The sequence below is a fragment of the Phragmites australis genome, chromosome 22 (assembly GCF_958298935.1).
Source record: "Phragmites australis chromosome 22, lpPhrAust1.1, whole genome shotgun sequence".
Lineage (NCBI taxonomy): Eukaryota > Viridiplantae > Streptophyta > Magnoliopsida > Poales > Poaceae > Phragmites > Phragmites australis.
In genome coordinates, this window is record NC_084942.1 from 11,168,375 (window position 1) to 11,174,300 (window position 5,926).

The window sequence follows — 5,926 nt, forward strand, 5'->3', positions numbered from 1 at the left end:
GACCATCCAACCTGTACAACCACGACAAACTAGCTGTTGAGACCTTCTCCTGGAAAATTCTCTGGTGCAACCATCCGGCGTGTCCACTTCTGAGCACTAGACCATCCGGCATGTAGATCTTCATAGTTCTATGGAGAAATGTTCCAGTGTGTATATCTTCTCTGAGCATCGGACTATCTGGTGTGTACAAATCTTTTGTACCAAAATATTCCTCCTAGAAAATGCTCCAGTGTGCACATCTTTCTGAGCACCGGACCATCTGGTGTATTCAACTCTATTTTTTGAGAATACTCTGGTGTGCACTCAACACTAACACCGGACCATACTGTGGGGAACCATCCAAATTGTATTCTAATTAATCATTAGGGTGATCATTTACACAATCATGACCACAATGATTAACCAGAGTCCAATCCAAGTAGTCCTGGCAAGTGTTTTATACCCAAGATCAGAACACGAGCCTTTACATCATGCTTCATAAAATCAAGGAAAAACAAAAAGTTAGTAATGAAATTATATTACAAGTCTTTAAGTCATTACAGTTTTACATCCATTTACAGAAACATACGCTAGGAGGATAAAAGCATCACTTCACCTCCTAGCGCTTAGAGAAACTACGCAGCGGAATATAAAGTCTATTACAACAAAAGATAGTGGAGCCTTTTGCCCAGAGGCACCACCTCAAAATGGCATCACCCAAGTAGATGGCACTACTCTCGCCCGTCTCCAACATTAGCGGGCGTGAAGTAACCAAAAACTACCTCTTCCTCACCTGCAAAACTCATCAAAACAATGTGAGTATGAAGGTACTCACAATACATAATCCATATTGAGTACATATAATAACCCGACTCCAAGGATAATGCATCTGTATGAAGTAGCAAAGAATCGACCATAAGGTTAAGTGAATTTGTATGCAGAAGCAAAATTCGACTCAAGTGTGTGAGCAGCTACACCTAATGACTTATACCCTTCTACCCTGAGATCAACAACATAAACATACATTTAACTTGAAACATCTCACTCATCATCAACCATCACAGCTACTTCCCAACATACCATAACGTCATTCCACATCAGACTCTATGATTGATGCAAATGGACAGAAGCGTGCTCATAACCGAGAGTGCAGCAATTCAAATTGTTCTTACACCCTGTAGGGGATACTTCATTACCTACACGACACGAGACCACCCTCCGTACAACCCGTCGGTTGCAAGCGATGATTCACGTGGCAACCTTTCCCATATAAGCCCCAACAATTTGAACATGCTCTGATAGGTGCAAAGATCATCTAGAACTACTTTCCGAGCAAACTAGATACCTCTACAAGCCCACAGCCCACAACACCAAAGACTCGCATGCCAAAATGCCATAGCAACATAAGGTACTCAGCTCACTCGTCCCATATACGGATATGTGGTAGTACGGATACGTGCTAAAGCTAACTGCAATAATTGTTGGTGCTTATTGATGCAAGCGGTCTATGGTATTCGGGTTCCTCTCTCAACCTACCCCTAGCACCGCCCACATCTCACCTCATTCTCACATCTCATACATCTCATCACCAACATCATCCTTGTGATCAATAATTAAGCCTATAGCTCACGATCGAGGATCTATACATTTTTAAGCATCTTAGATAACTTTTAAGTTAGACAACGACATGTAATACCCGGGTTACAAGGATAGCAAACATCAATAATACAAGGTAGGAAAATGCATCAACATAGGTTCTACCCATATAACCCGACTTTGACTCGCTAAACATGCATAACATACATAAGCGATAACTTATCAATTTAGACATCACATGATCCAAAGTATAAGGTATAATAGGTTTAGATGCTTGCCTTGGTGCTCGGCTTCACAATCAACAGCAACAAACTCAGGATCGTCCTCGATCAAGCCCGCGTCACACTCCGCTCCTTCATTCTCTAAAGAAGAGTGCATGCAATGCGATGAGCATGAATAAGGTGTAATGAAGTATGCTTCAAGAATCATCTGAATTGAAGCGTGAAAGCTCATGGTATAAATGATGTACTTAAGGTCTGTTCAAAATAAGCCTTAATTAAGCTAGCTATCAAGATTAAATGAAGTTTAATAGTTTAAACAACATTTTCATACCAAAGTTTATTTTTACTAGATAGCACTAATCACAACATGAATTTTCCAAGTGGTTTCATAATTTTATGACATTGCATTAATTAAATGTGAGTTAATTAATCTAAAATACATTTAATTAATCAATTAATTAATTATCAGAAAGTATTTCTTGAGTTCCAACATTTTTAGCATGTAGTTCATACTGGTACAAACTAACACAATTGGTCTCATGACTTTTGAAGTTCGTATGAATTAAGTACGAAATATACAAACTGTCAGCAAAGTAAACAAATAAAGGAAAAATGTCTGATGAACAGTAAATCATGAAGTTCTGGATTTTGGCCGGAAGTTCCAGATACCCTTCTCTATCCTAGACATCGTGATAATCTGGAAGTTCTAGATTAACCTCCGGATGACCCTTCATCGTGACAATTCGGAAGTTCCGGATTAACTTCCGAATGACCCTTCTCTGTCTTGGTCATTGTGACAATCTGGAAGTTCTGGATGAACTTCTGGATGACCCTCCTTTGTCTTGGTCATCGTGACAATCCGAAAATTCCAGATTAAGCCGGAAGTTCCGAATTGAATTGGCAAGCATGAGTTTAACCACGACCAACTGTGCACTACCGTCACACGTGCATTCTAAATGTTCCTACAAACATTTGGGCATGAAAACTAGGTAAAAACACTATGAAAAGATTCTAAACGTCGCTACGAACATTTGGGCATGAAAATCGCCCAAATCGGAGCTACGAGCAAAAAATATTGAGCTTTTGAAGTTCCAGGGGCTAAACTGCAAGTTTTAATTGATTTTCAGAAAAAACCCAAATTAATTTTATACTGGAAAACCTCGATTATGATGTCATAAATAAAAACCTATTTTATTTTCTGTTGGAAAAACTCAAAGGATAAGTCCATGGACCCGTGGACCACGACCTGTAGGCTGGTCCACGGTGGAAAGATTATGAATCGGTGAAAGGGTATGCAATCTGGGCCATTGGATAGAGATAGGGCGGCTGGGTTTTAATCAGGCTTGGCCAGCAGTGCTAAACAGGGGCGGGAGGCAGTTAACGGCGACGGGGTCACCGGCGCATCGCCGGAGATGCGCCAGAGTGCGCATCCGGCCACGATTTTCGACAGAGAACACCGCAAAATGAAGAGGAGGGTGAGGGGAATCTATATCGAGGTTGCACAATGGTAGAGAAGGTCCGAGGAAGGCCAGCGACAGAGAGGGGCGGTCGGTGGAGCTTTGAGCTCGGTGCGGCAGTGTCCGGCGGCGGAAGAAGGCCCGAGAGGTGCTGAGATGCGATGCTTGAGGTCCTGCGACACCGAAAAGGCCAAGACCGAGGTCAAAAATGGTTCAACCAAGGAGAATTTGGGCTGTAGCGAGCTCCTTATCGGCGACAATGGTGGAGACGGCGGTGGGCTCGATTTCGCGCGTGAATGGAAGGGGAAAAGGGTGGAACGGGTGGGGAACCTCACAACAGAGACGATGAGGAGCTTATATACCTGAGAGAGGGAGAGGAGAGGGCGAATTTGAAAGGATTGGCTAGCGGCCCTAATTGGAAATAAAGTGTCGGTTTCCATACTTAAGAGGGGAGAATGAAGGGGTAAAAGACCGAAATCAAGAGAGGGGAGGGAGGGGATCACAACCATGTGACTTGATTGAAGAATTAAGGCGCAGGGAAGCTCAGATTTGAAACTGCTGGTGGATTTGGGGGAGTCAGAGTCGGGCGGTGGGAGGAAGAGGAAGTGAAGCCGACTCGGGGCGTGCGACGGCTTGCTGATTCCATTTCTCCTCCAGGAGAACTAACTAGCACTCGATTTTTCATTAAGGCCCTTAGAAATTTATATGCATTCACAAACTTAGATGATATGAAAGAATGCATAGCACCAAAATCAAACAATACTGTAGCAGGGTGAGAGTTGGCAAAAAACATACCTAGTACTACGTCAGGAGCATCCTGAGCTTCCTCCACCACAACATGGTTGATACGACCATGCATCGCATTCTATCGAGGTTGCTGTTGCTGATTGTTGCCCTGGGACTATGCTTGGCCCTGCTGCTTCTTGGGGCATTTGTTGGCAACATGCCCAAAGTTGTCACAACTAAAACACAGGCCAATGTTGCCTGACCCCTGACCTACGCTATTCTGTTGCTAGGGCTGGTTGTTGGTGTTGGGTCGCTGCTATTGCTAGAAATTCGAGTGAGACTGCTGATGTTGTTGCTGCTGTACGGGCAGCTTGTATGACCCTGCAACCTGATTTGGCATCTTCTGTGGTGGGCTCTGCTGTTGATTCTGCCCTCCATGGCAGAACATAGGGCCAGTGGCAGGAGGGTTGAAGCGGGGCCGGGTGTTACTGCCAGAAAACTGACTCTGCAGACTACGCTTGCACTCTTCTCCTAGGTTCTGATGTTTCTTCACCATGATGAATGCTCTGTCCTCTAGCTTCTGGAAACTGGGGTATTCATTGGTTGAGAGGGCATACTTCGTTGAGACCCTCCAAGAAGCAATCTTATTTCTTTTCATCAGTATCCACGTCATTGGAGTCGTAGCGAGAGAGCTGGGTGAACTTGGTGAGGTATTCCCTTACTGCCATGGGTCCTTGCTTCCCTCCTCTTCAGTTTTACTTCACCATTGGGGACATGGTGCGCATGGAAGTTATCCTGGAACTCTGCCCAAGTGATTTCCTAGGGATTCCCATGAGCAGTGTAAGCTGTCCACCACTCTTGAGCTGGTCCAATCAGTTGATGGGATGCGAAGAGAACTTTCTCCCTTCCATTACACTGAGCTATTTGTAGCTTGCCTTCTTTGCTCTTAGCCAGTCATCTACCTCCATGGGCTCCACTGCTTGAGAGAATATGGGTGGCTGAGTGCTCAAAAAAGTCCTGAGCTTGGACTGCAGTTGCTGTGGCGGTGCTTGCTGAGCTTAGGGTTGCTGATTGATAGCTTGAATCAAACCTTGGAGGACGGTCATCACTTGATTGGCATCCATCAGAGGGGGTGGGGGTGGAAGATCACCCTAGTTGGCAGCGTTGTCATTGGCGTTGTCGTTGACATTGTCATTGTCGTTGTTGTTGATGTTGTTGTTGGTGTTGTCGTTGACATTGCTGTTGCATCTGGTGTTCACCATATGTTGGTCGCCAGGGTACGAGCGGGAGAGCATAAGAGAAAAGTAAGGGTGGAAAAACAAGACAAGTATAGAAAAGAACAGATTGGGATGGAAAGAAACAGGAAGAAAGGACTCCCAACTATTATTATAATAATAGCTGATGCAATGTAGAGGGAAACCCCCACACTACACCAACACTCAAGCAAAGATCCAACTCATAGCAAGGTTCACACAACAGACTCCAACATAAGCACACACTAGCACAAATGACACACGAGACTAAACAATTTATTCAGCTAAGGACATCCTCCTAGCTCAACTCTACTCCTCGCCTGTTGTACCTGAAGGGCCTGCTGCATCTGCCTGACAGAGCTTCTTGCGTGGAGGGGAGCGGGGCGGTGCAGCCACGGGTGCTGGGAAGCATCCTCGAGGAGAGGGAGCTGGTTGGGATCCTCTAGTAGCATCTCCAGATCACGGATCATCTGCTCGTGCTCAGCATGGTGCTGGTGCATATCCTCCAGCTCATCGAGTGCTCTGTCCAGCTCGGTGTATAGGGCGGCGGTGAGGTGGACCTGCTCTCTCGGCGCAAAGATGACCTCCAAGATACCGGACGAGCACTGCGGGAACTTCCTGAACTGGGTGTGGCAGAGGTCCTGTCTGTTCTCCCTACAGAGAATAGCTAGAGCCTAGCAAGCAGTGTCCTCAA